The following is a 16,208-nucleotide window of genomic DNA, read 5'->3' as shown; positions in this document are numbered from 1 at the left end:
AAATGCTTCCCTGGATTTTCCATTGCCAGTGAAGGTAACACCAAGCAGTGGGGGTTAGCAGCCAGTAGCTGCTTGGATTACCCTTAGCTAGCAATACAAAATATGCAGCAGGAGCCCATATATATTTTTTTAATTATTTATTTAAATAACTAAAAACAAAAAGGGTTTCCTTGTATTTTGATTGCCTGACATGACAGTGCTGTAAAAACAAATCTTTAAAAAAATGACGTAGCGCTCCGCGGTATTTTTGATTCTCAGTGCAGATAAATCAGACTGCTATGGGTTGAGACCTCCATCTGCCTGGCTTTACCTTGGTTGGCAATCAAAATACAGGGAAGCCCATTAATTTTTTTTATTTAAAAAATAGTTAAAAAAAAATGATGTTGGGTCCCCCCATTTTTGATAGCCAGCTAGGGTAAAGCAGACGGCTGTAGCCTGAAAACCACAGCAGGCAGCTTTACCGTGGTTGGAGATCCAATGTGGAGGTCACCCCAGGCTCTTTTTTTATAATTATTTTATAAATAATAATAATTACAAAAAAAAAGTAGGGTCCCCCCCCAAATTGGATCACCAGCCAAGGTAAAGCGGACAGCTGTGGTCTGGTATTCTCAGGGTGGGAAGGTCCATAGTTATTCGGCCTTCACAGCCTAAAAATAGCAGGCCACAGGCACCCTAGACGTGGCACATCCACTAGATGCGCCAATCCTGGCGCTTCACCACAGCTCATCCCGTGCCCTGGTGCAGTGGCAAACGGGGTAATAAATGGGGTTGATACTAGTTGTAAAGTCACCTGACATCAAGCCCAGCAGTTTGTGATGTCATGGCGTCTGTCAGATACCTGACATCACAAACTGTCAGTACTAACAAAAAAAATAAAAAAAAAAAATGTATTTGAAAAAAAACTCCTCAAAACATTCCCTCTTTCACAAATTTATTGTAAGGAAAAAACGGGAACGTATCCCCCATTTTCTAGGAGTGCAGACCCTCTATGTGAAGAGTGTGGGTGCAATGAATCTGCACCCACTCTCACTGGGTCCACAGCAGCAGAGTCCATGTCGTAACGGTTGCTACCAAAGCTGCAATGCCCTGCTCATGAGGTAAGGGCATGCCTAATCAGGAGAACTATTCTACATTTCCAAATCTTGGTATTTGCTGATATTATTGCTATTCCACCTACTATATATTGGGGATAGGATCTTGGAGATGGAATACCCCTTTAAGTCCAGTTATCCAGCTGAATGAATACTAAACAACAGAGCTCGTTATTTAGATGTGTTTTCTTGTGGCGTATAACGGACTCCCATGTTTGGTAGTCGTTCAGCAGGGCAACTATAAAATCAAATGCCTCCATTTGGAAATGTAGTATATAGCTCTCCTGATCAACTATGTTCCTTACCTCATGAACAGTGCATTGCAGTAATAATAATAATTTATTCATTGCTATTAATTCCATTGCACTTTGCATACATTGGGAACACTGTCCCCATTGGGGCTCACAATCTAAATTCCCTATCTGTATGTCTTTGGAGTGTGGGAGGAAACCAGAGTACCCAGAGGAAACCCACACAAACACAGGAAGAACATACAAACTCCTTGCAGATGGTGTTGTTGGTGAGAATTGAACCCAGTACTTCAGTGCTGCAAGACTGCAGTGCTAACCACTGAGCCACCATGCCACCCATTTAGCTTACAGATGCATAACTACCACTCACTGTGTCTGAACACAGGAACTTGAGCTGACAGCCGCTCTGTGCATGCGGCAGCGTCTATTGTGAAGGAGAGGGCCGCGGGGGATCAACACTGCACAGGTACCGTGGGACACCGGGGAACACCGGTGGGGTTATAGGGGGTGACCTGGCAGGGCCTGGGGAGGAGTTTTCTGTCGCATGTGTCATGGCACATGTGACAGAAATCAGAAGAGTAGGGTGAATGCGGCCGGCGCGCTGCTGTGCGCGCGGCCATCTTGGATTTCTGGGAGGGCATCAGGGGGGGCACTTTGGCGACACCGGGGGACCGGAGGGGACCGGGTAGGAGATTTATCATGTTTGTTCATGCCAGATGGGAGATAAATAATTTTTTACCGACACTGTCATTTACTGTAACGTGATCATCAGTGTACGGTGTATACCTGTGATCACGTGAGCGGGGACCGGAAAAACCGTCCTGAATCAGGATCTCCAGGGTCTCAGCTACGCCTGAAACCCCGGAGATTTTCTGACGCTGGGGGGCGCTATTCACTTATTTCTGCCTGCTGTTTATAAACGGCAGATCAGAATAAGGCTACATTAACACGACCGATCCATTTTTGCGGTCTGCAAAAAACTGTCCGTTTTTTTCACGGGTGCATCCGTGTGGCATCCGTTTCCGTTCCGTAGACGGTCCGTATGTCATCTGTTTGTCATCCGTGTGCCTTCTGTTTTTTTTGCGTACTACAAAAAAACTGATGGAGGGAAAATACATAAATTTACCCAGGATAAATAGCTTCAACCTACATGAAGCGGTCACATGTTCACTCCAGTGCCATTTTCTACTGCTTTTCACAGCGTAGAGCGCTCTGGTGATTATACAGTGCTTGTACACTTTATATCGGTCTTTTCTGTCATTATAATGGCAGAAAGACACATAATGTCCCACTCTCCTGCATTTTGTAATTTTGCACCCTTTGGTGCCTTTCATGTGGCACTAAGGGGTGCTTAGCTTTGTATTTAGCCAAAAAAATGAAAAAAAAAATGACGTAGGGTTCCCCCTATTTTTGTAGCCAACTAGGGTAAAGCAGACGGCTGCAGCCTGCAGACCACAGCTGGCAGCTTCACCTTGGCTGGTAATCCAAAACTGAGGCACCCCACGCTGTTATTTTAAATTAAATAAATAATTAAAAAAAAAAAAACACGTAGGGGTCCCCCCAAAATTGCATCACCAGCCAAGGTAAAGCAAACAGCTGGGGTCTGATATTCTCAGACTAGGGAGGTCCATGGTTATTGGACTCTCACTAGCCTAAAAGTAGCAGGCCGCAGCCGCCCCAGAAGTGGCGCATCCATTAGATGCGCCAATTCTGGTGCTTCGCCCCAGCTCATCCCGTGCCCTGGTGCGGTGGCAAACGGGGTAATATATGGGGCTAATACCAGATGTGTAATGTCACCTGGCACCAAGCCCTGGGGTTGGTGAGGTCAGGCGTCTATCAGACACCCGACATCACCAACCCGGTCAGTAATAAAAAAAAATAGACGACAAACACATTTTTATTTGAAAAAACAGTCCCCAAAACATTCCCTCTTTAACCAATTTATTAGATAGAAAAACAAATCCAGGTCTAGTGTAATCCAAGGGGTTCCCATGACGATCCACACTGTCCCAGTCAATGAAGAGCAGGATGTTCCCCATTGGCTGGGAGAGCAGTGCAGTGACCTGAGCTAACATCAATAGGTCAGCCCAGGTCATTGCAGGGGATGACAAGTGCTGCTGTCAGCGAGGTACATTACCTGCGCTGATCTCCTGCACACTGACTTCAATCATCTTCACAGCCAAGTATCACGAGCGGCTCGTGACATCACCGCTAGTCAGTCTCGGGTCGGAAGTGAGAGAAGGTGATGTGACAAGCGGCGGCTATGGAGGACAGTGACAGCGCTGAGGTCGGGACTTCATCACCGCAGGTAAGCCGAGCGGGACCATGTGTGCAGAGTGCCAGGTGAGCGGAGCCTAGCGGGGTAATGTGTGCAGAGTGCCAGGTGGGCGGAGCCTAGCGGGACCATGTGAGCAGAGTGCCAGGTGGGCGGAGCCTAGCGGGACCATGTGTGCAGAGTTCCAGGTGGCGGAGCCTAGCGGAGCAATGTGTGCAGAGTGCCAGGTGGGCGGAGCCTAGCGGGACCATGTGTGCAGAGGGCCAGGTGGGCGGAGCCTAGCGGGACCATGTGTGCAGAGTGCCAGGTGGGCGGAGCCTAGCGGGACCATGTGTGCAGAGTGCCAGATGGGCGGAGCCTAGCGGGACCATGTGTGCAGAGTGACAGGTGGGCGGAGCCAAGCAGGGTAATGTGTGCAAAGTGCCAGATGGACGGAGCCTAGCAGAGCCATGTGTGCATAGTGCCAGGTGGGCGGAGCCTAGCGGGACCATGTGTGCAGATTGTCAGTTGGGCAAAGCCTAGCAGGACCATGTGTGCAGAGTGCCAGGTGGGCGGAGCCATGTGTGCTGGCGGCGGAGTGCGAAGTGGGTGGAGCCTAGCAGGGTCATATGGCACTGAGGACGTCAGTGTTGTGGACTGCTTGGCTGGGGACAGGTGAGTGTGAGTGTGTGTGTGTGTGTGTGTGTGTGTACAGGCCGCGTGCAGGAGGGTGCACACGTAACTAGGATAAATATCGGGTTACTAACCAAAGCGCTTTGCTTGGATACCCGATGTTTATCTTGGTTACCAGCTTCTGGCAGGCTGCCAGCGATGGCTCCTGCACACTAGCTGCAAAAAGCCCTGCTTTTTGCTGCTAGAACCGCTCTCGAACGTAACTAGAACTATCGAACTTTAGCAAAAAGCTCGAGTTTTATTTCGTTCTAGAACACCCCCCAAAATCACTCGAACCGCGAACTGGAGAACCGCGATCCAAGCTCAACTACTGTCAGCTACTGTTAATAAACGAACATTTGCAACATGTAGGTCTGCTTCTGCAATGTGGAACTTTTAAGTCTGCTTGATACTACCTGCGATCGTGTTATTCACAATGATCCTATTGGTAGTAGGGTGTGTTCATGTCCCTAGAAAAAGGCTTGGGGCTTATCTCCCAGTGTTCACAACAGAAGTTCTCCCATGTGAAGTTTATGGATGATCGTGCTACAGTCTTAATGGCACTGATTACAACTTGCGGCTTTGATCTGTTAGTGCTAATCTTATAGTTTGCCGTGGAGGTGTACGGCCGATTTTCCACACACTGAGTTAAACAAAAGCAATAATTATCACAGATAACAGCTTGACATGAATGGCTGCAATTTAAAATACAATCTCAACAACCTTTGCTTACTATTAATTGTACTTTGTATTATATCTAGGCAGACACAGCCAAAAAATCATCAAAAAAATCACCAAATAAATTATTAAAATTTTAAGAACTGATAATTTTTTTTCTCAATACGAATCCAGTATTATAGATGAGCTACATAGAAATGGGTAGTTTTATATTCAGAAATATATTCAACAAAAGCATGATTACCAACTGCACATAAATGTAGGACATCATTCAATTTAAAGAACATTTTGTTTTTGAATTAAATCTTATATAAGGTGTCACTATTAAATAATTAAAATAAAAAGGGAAAAATCACAGAAAAAAACAATTATTTCCATGTGCAGGTTTATAGGTGTCATTGTAATTGTGCATGTTTATGTATATTTATGTACTAATATGTGCGTGTATTTTCAAGTATGCATATTTGCACTGTATATTGGCGCACCATAACCAGTATGCTGTAATATATCTATATTTAGTCCAGATATTTTTAAGAAAATCCAAAAAATCTAAAAAAAATCTTGTTTGTATTATATTATAATCATTATGGAAGCCTCACTTAAAATGTGTATGGTGCTCAAGTGTTCTAAACACCTGCTTTGACAATTGTATATAAACTCTGTAGCGCCTCCTTTCCAGCATCATGATTAAGGGTGAGTTTTACACGTAAAACGCGTAGTGCTGGCCATGTATTTCGTTGTATCTGCATGATGAATTAAAGACCTTGGTTTCTCTGCCTGAAGAGCTGGACATCCCTTCTTTTTTATCTGCAATACTAGGCTGTGGCAGTGCCTGTCCGTGCTCCAGGGGACAACCAGGAGTGAGCCTACACACGGTGAGCGGTGAGCTGATATAAATTACTGATTGAAATAAAACCCTATCAACCTGCAATATATGAAGTTCTTGGCTTTGTTGCCGAATGACGGGATGTTTTGGCTTCCATCATCAACAGAGATACGAATTTTTTTTTTCCCCTGGCGGTCAAAACTCGTCTCCAATTGCTATCACTTTGCAGGATTTCACAGGTTTCATAGTGTAACGGTCATCTCGTCTGCTTTACACAGAAGATCCTGGGTTCAATCCCCAGTGAAACCAATCTGTTTTCGGTGTTGAAGCAATTTCCTATCGACTTGTAATATATGAAATTCTTGGTTTCGTTGCCAAATGACAATACATTTTGGCTTCCATCACCAAGAGAACTACTATTTTGGGTTTCTTTTTTATTGAACATGTTAGCAGAAAACATAATCCCATATTATAACAATCCTGTTTGTTTAAAAATATATAGTTCCCATAAATACGAAAGCAAACGACTAAACTGTGTAGAAAAAAGTAACACATTCAATGTAAACTTCAATTTAAGCAATATCCCTTTGTAGGAATAAAACTGGTAAAATATGTAATAAAAATTGTAAATGTTTCATTACCAAAAACACTTTTCTTCAGCAATAAAAAGGCCCCGTCAGTCACAATTCTGCTCTGCTAGCCAATACACAGTAAAGTTTCGTCAGGTTTCATAGTGTAGTGGTCATCACGTCTGCTTAACACGCAGAAGGTCCTGGGTTCAATCCCCAGTGAAACCAATCTCTTCTTGGTGTTGAAATAATACCCTATCCAACTACAATATATGAATTTCTTGGCTTTGTTGCCGAATAACAGGATGTTTTGTCTTCCATCACCAACAGAACTTTGAATTTTTTTTTTTTTCCCTAGCGGTCAAAACTCGTCTCCAATTGCCATTGCTTTGCAGGATTTCACAGGTTTCATAGTGTAGTGGTTATCACGTCTGCTTAACACGCAGAAGGTCCTGGGTTCAATCCCCAGTGAAACCAGTCTCTTCTTGGTGTTGAAATAATACCCTATCCAACTGCAATACATGAATTTCTTGGCTTTGTTGCCGAATGACGGGATGTTTTAGCTTCCATAACCAACGGAACTACGAATTTTTTTTTTTTCCCGGCAGTCAAATTTCGTCTCTAATTGCCATTACTTTGCAGGAATCACAGGTTTTAAAGTGTGGTGGTCATCAAGTCTGTTTCATATGCAGAACGTTCTGGGTTCAATACCCAGTGAAACCAATCTGTTTTCGGTGTTGAAGTAATTTCCTATCAACCTGTAAAGTATGAAATTCTTGGTTTCGTTGCCAAATGACAATACATTTTGGCTTCTATCACAAGGAGAACTACGATTTTGCGTTTCTTTTTTATTGAACATTTTAGCAGAAAACATAATCCCATATTATAACAATCCTGTTTGTTTCAAAATTTATAGTTCCCATAAATACAAAAGCAAACGATTAAACTGTGTAGAAAAAAGTAACACATTCAATGTAAACTTCAATTTAAGCAATATCCCTTTGTAGGAATAAAACTGGTAAAATATGTAATAAAAATTGTAAATGTTTCATTACCAAAAACACTTTTCTTCAGCAATAAAAAAGCCCCATCAGTTACAATTCTGCTCTGCTTGCCAATACACAGTAACTTTCCAGAAGGTTTCATAGTGTAGTAGCCATCACGTCTGCTTAACACTGGTTCAATCCCCAGTAAAAGCAATCTGTTCTTGGTGTTGAAATAATACCCTATCAAACTACAATATATGAAGTTCTTGGCTTTGTTGCCGAATGATAGGATGTTTTGGCTTCCATCACCAACATCATCAACCTGTAAAGTATGAAATTCTTGGTTTCGTTGCCAAATGACAATACATTTTGGCTTCTATCACAAGGAGAACTACGATTTTGGGTTTCTTTTTTATTGAACATTTTAGCAGAAACATAATCCCATATTATAACAATCCTGTTTGTTTCAAAATTTATAGTTCCCATAAATACAAAAGCAAACGATTAAACTGTGTAGAAAAAAGTAACACATTCAATGTAAACTTCAATTTAAGCAATATCCCTTTGTAGGAATAAAACTGGTAAAATATGTAATAAAAATTGTAAATGTTTCATTACCAAAAATACTTTCCTTCAGCAATAAAAAGGCCCCGTCAGTCACAATTCTGCTCTGCTAGCCAATACACAGTAACTTTTCATTAAGATTCATAGTGTAGTGGTCATCACGTCTGCTTAACACGCAGAAAGTCCTGGGTTTAATCCCCAGTAAAACCAGTCTGTTCTTGGTGTTGAAATAATACTTTATCCAACTACAATACATGAAGTTCTTGGCTTTGTTGCCGAATGACGGGATGTTTTAGCTTCCATAACCAACAGAACTACGAATTTTTTTTTTTTTCCTGGCAGTCAAAACTCGTCTCTAATTGCCATTACTTTGCAGGATTTCACAGGTTTTAAAGTGTGGTGGTCATCAAGTCTGCTTCATATGCAGAACGTTCTGGATTCAATACCCAGTTAAACCAATCTGTTTTCGGTGTTGAAGTAATTTCCTATCAACCTGTAAAGTATGAAATTCTTGGTTTCGTTGCCAAATGACAATACATTTTGGCTTCTATCACAAGGAGAACTACGATTTTGGGTTTCTTTTTTATTGAACATTTTAGCAGAAAACATAATCCCATATTATAAAAAAACCTGTTTGTTTTAAAATATATAGTTCTTATAAATACAAAAGCAAACGACTAAACTATGTAGAAAAAAGTAACACATTCAATGTAAACTTCAATTTAAGCAATATCCCTTTGTAGGAATAAAACTCGTAAAATATGTAATAAAAATTGGAAATGTTTCATTACCAAAAATACTTTCCTTCAGCAATAAAAAGGCCCTGTCAGTCACAATTCTGCTCTGCTAGCCAATAAACAGTAACTTTTCATTAGGAATCATAGTGTAGTGGTCATCATGTCTGCTAAACACGTAGAAGGTCCTGTGTTTAATCCCCAGTAAAACCAGTCTGTTCTTGGTGTTGAAATAATACCCTATCAAACTACAATATATGCAGTTCTTGACTTTGTTGCAGAATGATGGGATGTTTTGGCTTCCATCACCAACAGAACTAAGATTTTTATTTTTTTTTCCCTGGCGGTCACAACTCGTCTCCAATTGCCATTGCTTTGCAGGATTTCACAGGTTTCATAGTGTAGTGGTCATCACGTCTGCTTAACACTCAGAAGGTCCTGGGTTCAATCCCCAGTGAAACCAGTCTCTTCTTGGTGTTGAAATAATACCCTATCCAACTGCAATACATGAAGTTCTTGGCTTTTTTGCCGAATGACGGGATGTTTTAGCTTCCATAACCAACACAACTACGAATTTTTTTTTTCCTGGCAGTCAAATTTCGTCTCTAATTGCCATTACTTTGCAGGAATCACAGGTTTTAAAGTGTGGTGGTCATCAAGTCTGCTTTATATGCAGAACGTTCTGGGTTCAATACCCAGTGAAACCAATCTGTTTTCGGTGTTGAAGTAATTTCCTATCAACCTGTAAAGTATGAAATTCTTGGTTTCGTTGCCAAATGACAACACATTTTGGCTTCTATCACAAGGAGAACTACGATTTTGCGTTTCTTTTTTATTGAACATTTTAGCAGAAAACATAATCCCATATTATAACAATCCTGTTTGTTTCAAAATTTATAGTTCCCATAAATACAAAAGCAAACGATTAAACTGTGTAGAAAAAAGTAACACATTCAATGTAATCTTCAATTTAAGCAATATCCCTTTGTAGGAATAAAACTGGTAAAATATGTAATAAAAAATGTAAATGTTTCATTACCAAAAACACTTTTCTTCAGCAATAAAAAGGCCCCGTCAGTTACAATTCTGCTCTGCTTGCCAATACATAGTAACTTTCCAGAAGGTTTCATAGTGTAGTAGTCATCACGTCTGCTTAACAATGGTTCAATCCCCAGTAAAAGCAATCTGTTCTTGGTGTTGAAATAATACCCTATCAAACTACAATATATGAAGTTCTCTGCTTTGTTGCCGAATGACGGGATGTTTTAGCTTCCATAACCAACAGAACTGCGAATTTTTTTTTTCCTGGCAGTCAAAACTCGTCTCTAATTGCCATTACTTTGCAGGAATCACAGGTTTTAAAGTGTGGTGGTCATCAAGTCTGCTTCCTATGCAGAACGTTCTGGGTTCAATACCCAGTAAAACCAATCTGTTTTCGGTGTTGAAGTAATTTCCTATCAACCTGTAAAGTATGAAATTCTTGGTTTCGTTGCCAAATGACAATACATTTTGGCTTCTATCACAAGGAGAACTACGATTTTGCGTTTCTTTTTTATTGAACATTTTAGCAGAAAACATAATCCCATATTATAACAATCCTGTTTGTTTCAAAATTTATAGTTCCCATAAATACAAAAGCAAACGATTAAACTGTGTAGAAAAAAGTAACACATTCAATGTAATCTTCAATTTAAGCAATATCCCTTTGTAGGAATAAAACTGGTAAAATATGTAATAAAAATTGTAAATGTTTCATTACCAAAAACACTTTTCTTCAGCAATAAAAAGGCCCCGTCAGTTACAATTCTGCTCTGCTTGCCAATACATAGTAACTTTCCAGAAGGTTTCATAGTGTAGTAGTCATCACGTCTGCTTAACACTGGTTCAATCCAATCTGTAAAAGCAATCTGTTCTTGGTGTTGAAATAATACCCTATCAAACTACAATATATGAAGTTCTTGGCTTTGTTGCCGAATGATGGGATGTTTTGGCTTCCAACACCAACAGAACTAATAATTTTTTTCCCCTGGCTGTCAAAACTCGTTTTCAATTGCCATTGCTTTGCAGGATTTCACAGGTTTCATAGTGTGGTGGTCATCACATCTGCTTCACACGCAGAAGGTCCTGGGTTCAATCCCCAGTGAAACCAATCTGTTTTCGCTGTTGAAGTAATTTGCTATCAACCTGTAATATATAAAATTCTTGGTTTCGTTGCCAAATGACAATACATTTTGGCTTCCATCACAAAGAGAACTACTATTTTGGGTTTCTTTTTTATTGTCCATATTAGCAGAAAACATAATCCCATATTATAAAAATCCTGTTTGTTTAAAAATATATAGTTCCCATAAATACAAAAGCAAACGACTAAACTGTGTAGAAAAAAGTAACACATTCAATGTAAACTTCAATTTAAGCAATATCCCTTTGTAGGAATAAAACTGGTAAAATATGTAATAAAAATTGTAAATGTTTCATTACCAAAAATACTTTCCTTCAGCAATAAAAAGGCCCTGTCAGTCACAATTCTGCTCTGCTAGCCAATACACAGTAACTTTTCATCAGGATTCATAGTGTAGTGGTCATCATGTCTGCTTAACACGTAGAAGGTCATCACGTCTGCTTAACACGCAGAAGGTCCTGGGTTTAATCCCCAGTGAAACCAGTCTGTTCTTGGTGTTGAAATAATACCCTATCCAACTGCAATAGATGAAGTTCTTGGCTTTGTTGCCGAATGACGGGATGTTTTAGCTTCCATAACCAACAGAACTACGAATTTTTTTTTTTTCCTGGCAGTTAAATTTCGTCTCTAATTGCCATTACTTTGCAGGAATCACAGGTTTTAAAGTGTGGTGGTCATCAAGTCTGCTTCATATGCAGAACGTTCTGGGTTCAATACCCTGTGAAACCAATCTGTGTTCGGTGTTGAAGTAATTTCCTATTAACCTGTAAAGTATGAAATTCTTGGTTTCGTTGCCAAATGACAATACATTTTGGCTTCTATCACAAGGAGAACTACGATTTTGGGTTTCTTTTTTATTGAACATTTTAGCAGAAAACATAATCCCATATTAGAACAATCCTGTTTGTTTCAAAATTTATAGTTCCCATAAATACAAAAGCAAACGATTAAACTGTGTAGAAAAAAGTAACACATTCAATGTAAACTTCAATTTAAGCAATATCCCTTTGTAGGAATAAAACTGGTAAAATATGTAATAAAAATTGTAAATGTTTCATTACCAAAAACACTTTTCTTCAGCAATAAAAAGGCCCCATCAGTTACAATTCTGCTCTGCTTGCCAATACACAGTAACTTTCCAGAAGGTTTCATAGTGTAGTAGTCATCACATCTCCTTAACACTGGTTCAATCCCCAGTAAAAGCAATCTGTTCTTGGTGTTGAAATAATACCCTATCAAACTACAATATATGAAGTTCTTGGCTTTGTTGCCGAATGATGGGATGTTTTGGCTTCCATCACCAACAGAACTAATAATTTTTTTCCCCTGGCGGTCAAAACTCGTTTTCAATTGCCATTGCTTTGCAGGATTTCACAGGTTTCATAGTGTAGTGGTTATCACGTCTGCTTCACACACAGAAGGTCCTGGGTTCAATCCCCAGTGAAACCAATCTGTTTTCGCTGTTGAAGTAATTTGCTATCAACAGGATATCACAGGTTTCATAGTGTAGTGGTCATCACGTCTGCTTAACACGCAGAAGGCCCTGGGTTTAATCCCCAGTAAAACCAGTCTGTTCTTGGTGTTGAAATAATACCCTATCCAACTGCAATACATGAAGTTCTTAGCTTTGTTGCCGAATGACGGGATGTTTTAGCTTCCATAACCAACAGAACTACGAATTTTTTTTTTTCCTGGCAGTCAAATTTTGTCTCTAATTGCCATTACTTTGCAGGAATCACAGGTTTTAAAGTGTGGTGGTCATCAAGTCTGCTTCATATGCAGAACGTTCTGGGTTCAATAGCCAGTGAAACCAATCTGTTTTCGGTGTTGAAGTAATTTCCTATCAACCTGTAAAGTATGAAATTCTTGGTTTCGTTGCCAAATGACAATACATTTTGGCTTCTATCACAAGGAGAACTACGATTTTGGGTTTCTTTTTTATTGAACATTTTAGCAGAAAACATAATCCCATATTATAACAATCCTGTTTGTTTCAAAATTTATAGTTCCCATAAATACAAAAGCAAATTATTAAACTGTGTAGAAAAAAGTAACACATTCAATGTAAACTACAATTTAAGCAATATCCCTTTGTAGGAATAAAACTGGTAAAATATGTAATAAAAATTGTAAATGTTTCATTACCAAAAATACTTTCCTTCAGCAATAAAAAGGCCCCGTCAGTCACAATTCTGCTCTGCTAGCCAATACACAGTAACTTTTTATTAAGATTCATAGTGTAGTGGTCATCACGTCTGCTTAGCACGCAGAAAGTCCTGGGTTTAATCCCCAGTAAAACCAGTCTGTTCTTGATGTTGAAATAATACTTTATCCAACTACAATACATAAAGTTCTTGGCTTTGTTGCCGAATGACGGGATGTTTTAGCTTCCATAACCAACAGAACTACGAATTTTTTTTTTTTCCTGGCAGTCAAAACTCGTCTCTAATTGCCATTACTTTGCAGGATTTCACAGGTTTTAAAGTGTGGTGGTCATCAAGTCTGCTTCATATGCAGAACGTTCTGGATTCAATACCCAGTGAAACCAATCTGTTTTCGGTGTTGAAGTAATTTCCTATCAACCTGTAAAGTATGAAATTCTTGGTTTCGTTGCCAAATGACAATACATTTTGGCTTCTATCACAAGGAGAACTACGATTTTGGGTTTCTTTTTTATTGAACATTTTAGCAGAAAACATAATCCCATATTATAAAAAAACCTGTTTGTTTTAAAATATATAGTTCCCATAAATACAAAAGCAAACGACTAAACTATGTAGAAAAAAGTAACACATTCAATGTAAACTTCAATTTAAGCAATATCCCTTTGTAGGAATAAAACTTGTAAAATATGTAATAAAAATTGGAAATGTTTCATTACCAAAAATACTTTCCTTCAGCAATAAAAAGGCCCTGTCAGTCACAATTCTGCTCTGCTAGCCAATACACAGTAACTTTTCATCAGGATTCATAGTGTAGTGGTCATCATGACTGCTTAACACGTAGAAAGTCCTGGGTTTAATCCCCAGTAAAACCAGTCTGTTCTTGGTGTTGAAATAATACCCTATCAAACTACAATATATGAAGTTCTTGGCTTTGTTGCAGAATGATGGGATGTTTTGGCTTCCATCACCAACAGAACTAAGAATTATTTTTTTTTTCCCTGGCGGTCAAAACTCATCTCCAATTGCCATTGCTTTGCAGGATTTCACAGGTTTCATAGTGAAGTGGTCATCACGTCTGCTTAATACGCAGAAGGTCCTGGGTTCAATCCCCAGTGAAACCAGTCTCTTCTTGGTGTTGAAATAATACCCTATCCAACTGCAATACATGAAGTTCTTGGCTTTGTTGCCGAATGACGGGATGTTTTAGCTTCCATAACCAACAGAACTACGAATTTTTTTTTTTTCCTGGCAGTCAAATTTCGTCTCTAATTGCCATTACTTTGCAGGAATCACAGGTTTTAAAGTGTGGTGGTCATCAAGTCTGCTTCATATGCAGAACGTTCTGGGTTCAATACCCAGTGAAACCAATCTGTTTTCGGTGTTGAAGTAATTTCCTATCAACCTGTAAAGTATGAAATTCTTGGTTTCGTTGCCAAATGACTATACATTTTGGCTTCTATCACAAGGAGAACTACGATTTTGGGTTTCTTTTTTATTGAACATTTTAGCAGAAAACATAATCCCATATTATAACAATCCTGTTTGTTTCAAAATTTATAGTTCCCATAAATACAAAAGCAAACGATTAAACTGTGTAGAAAAAAGTAACACATTCAATGTAATCTTCAATTTAAGCAATATCCCTTTGTAGGAATAAAACTGGTAAAATATGTAATAAAAATTGTAAATGTTTCATTACCAAAAACACTTTTCTTCAGCAATAAAAAGGCCCCATCAGTTACAATTCTGCTCTGCTTGCCAATACACAGTGACTTTCCAGAAGGTTTCATAGTGTAGTAGTCATCACATCTGCTTAACACTGGTTCAATCCCCAGTAAAAGCAATCTGTTCTTGGTGTTGAAATAATACCCTATCAAACTACAATATATGAAGTTCTTGGCTTTGTTGCCGAATGATGGGATGTTTTGGCTTCCATCACCAACAGAACTAATAATTTTTTTCCCCTGGCGGTCAAAACTCGTTTTCAATTGCCATTGCTTTGCAGGATTTCACAGGTTTCATAGTGTAGTGGTCATCACGTCTGCTTTACACGCAGAAGGTCCTGGGTTCAATCCCCAGTGAAACCAATCCATTTTCGCTGTTGAAGTAATTTGCTATCAGCAGGATTTCACAGGTTTCATAGTGTAGTGGTCATCACGTCTGCTTAACACGCAGAAGGTCCTGGGTTTAATCCCCAGTAAAACCAGTCTGTTCTTGGTGTTGAAATAATACCCTATCAAACTACAATATATGAAGTTCTTGGCTTTGTTGCCGAATGATGGGATGTTTTGGCTTCCATCACCAACAGAACTAATAATTTTTTTCCCCTGGCGGTCAAAACTCGTTTTCAATTGCCATTGCTTTGCAGGATTTCACAGGTTTCATAGTGTAGTGGTCATCACGTCTGCTTTACACGCAGAAGGTCCTGGGTTCAATCCCCAGTGAAACCAATCCATTTTCGCTGTTGAAGTAATTTGCTATCAACAGGATTTCACAGGTTTCATAGTGTAGTGGTCATCACGTCTGCTTAACACGCAGAAGGTCCTGGGTTTAATCCCCAGTAAAACCAGTCTGTTCTTGGTGTTGAAATAATACCCTATCAAACTACAATATATGAAGTTCTTGGCTTTGTTGCCGAATGATGGGATGTTTTGGCTTCCATCACCAACAGAACTAATAATTTTTTCCCCTGGCTGTCAAAACTCGTTTTCAATTGCCATTTCTTTGCAGGATTGCACAGGTTTCATAGTGTAGTGGTCATCACGTCTGCTTCACACGCAGAAGGTCCTGGGTTCAATCGCCAGTAAAACCAATCTGTTTTCGCTGTTGAAGTAATTTGCTATCAACCTGTAATATATAAAATTCTTGGTTTCGTTGCCAAATGACAATACATTTTGGCTTCCATCACAAAGAGAACTACTATTTTGGGTTTCTTTTTTATTGTCCATTTTAGCAGAAAACATAATCCCATATTATAAAAATCATGTTTGTTTAAAAATATATAGTTCCCATAAATACAAAAGCAAACGACTAAACTGTGTAGAAAAAAGTAACACATTCAATGTAAACTTCAATTTAAGCAATATCCCTTTATAGGAATAAAACTGGTAAAATATGTAATAAAAATTGTAAATGTTTCATTACCAAAAATACTTTCCTTCAGCAATAAAAAGGCCCTGTCAGTCACAATTCTGCTCTGCTAGCCAATACACAGTAACTTTTCATCCGGATTCATA

The 16,208-nt window shown here is 39.3% G+C and overlaps 5 non-coding genes across 5 annotated transcripts; all 5 read left to right on the top strand.

Annotated features, from left to right (window-relative positions):
* Window positions 1–6,496: 6,496 nt before the first annotated feature.
* On the top strand, window positions 6,497–6,569 carry TRNAV-AAC (transfer RNA valine (anticodon AAC)). Its single transcript has one exon. It is a non-coding gene; the product is annotated as a tRNA-Val (tRNA).
* A 176-nt stretch (window positions 6,570–6,745) lies between these two features.
* On the top strand, window positions 6,746–6,818 carry TRNAV-AAC (transfer RNA valine (anticodon AAC)). Its single transcript has one exon. It is a non-coding gene; the product is annotated as a tRNA-Val (tRNA).
* Window positions 6,819–14,020: 7,202 nt separating this feature from the next.
* TRNAI-AAU (transfer RNA isoleucine (anticodon AAU)) lies at window positions 14,021–14,093 on the top strand. Its single transcript has one exon. It is a non-coding gene; the product is annotated as a tRNA-Ile (tRNA).
* An 893-nt stretch (window positions 14,094–14,986) lies between these two features.
* Window positions 14,987–15,059, top strand: TRNAV-UAC (transfer RNA valine (anticodon UAC)). The gene has a single exon. It is a non-coding gene; the product is annotated as a tRNA-Val (tRNA).
* Window positions 15,060–15,349: 290 nt separating this feature from the next.
* Window positions 15,350–15,422, top strand: TRNAV-UAC (transfer RNA valine (anticodon UAC)). Its single transcript has one exon. It is a non-coding gene; the product is annotated as a tRNA-Val (tRNA).
* Window positions 15,423–16,208: the final 786 nt, after the last annotated feature.

Source organism: Anomaloglossus baeobatrachus, unplaced genomic scaffold, assembly GCF_048569485.1.
Source record: "Anomaloglossus baeobatrachus isolate aAnoBae1 unplaced genomic scaffold, aAnoBae1.hap1 Scaffold_336, whole genome shotgun sequence".
Lineage (NCBI taxonomy): Eukaryota > Metazoa > Chordata > Amphibia > Anura > Aromobatidae > Anomaloglossus > Anomaloglossus baeobatrachus.
The sequence above is the reverse complement of the archived record's forward strand: the minus strand, read 5'-3'. Positions and strand labels throughout refer to the sequence as shown.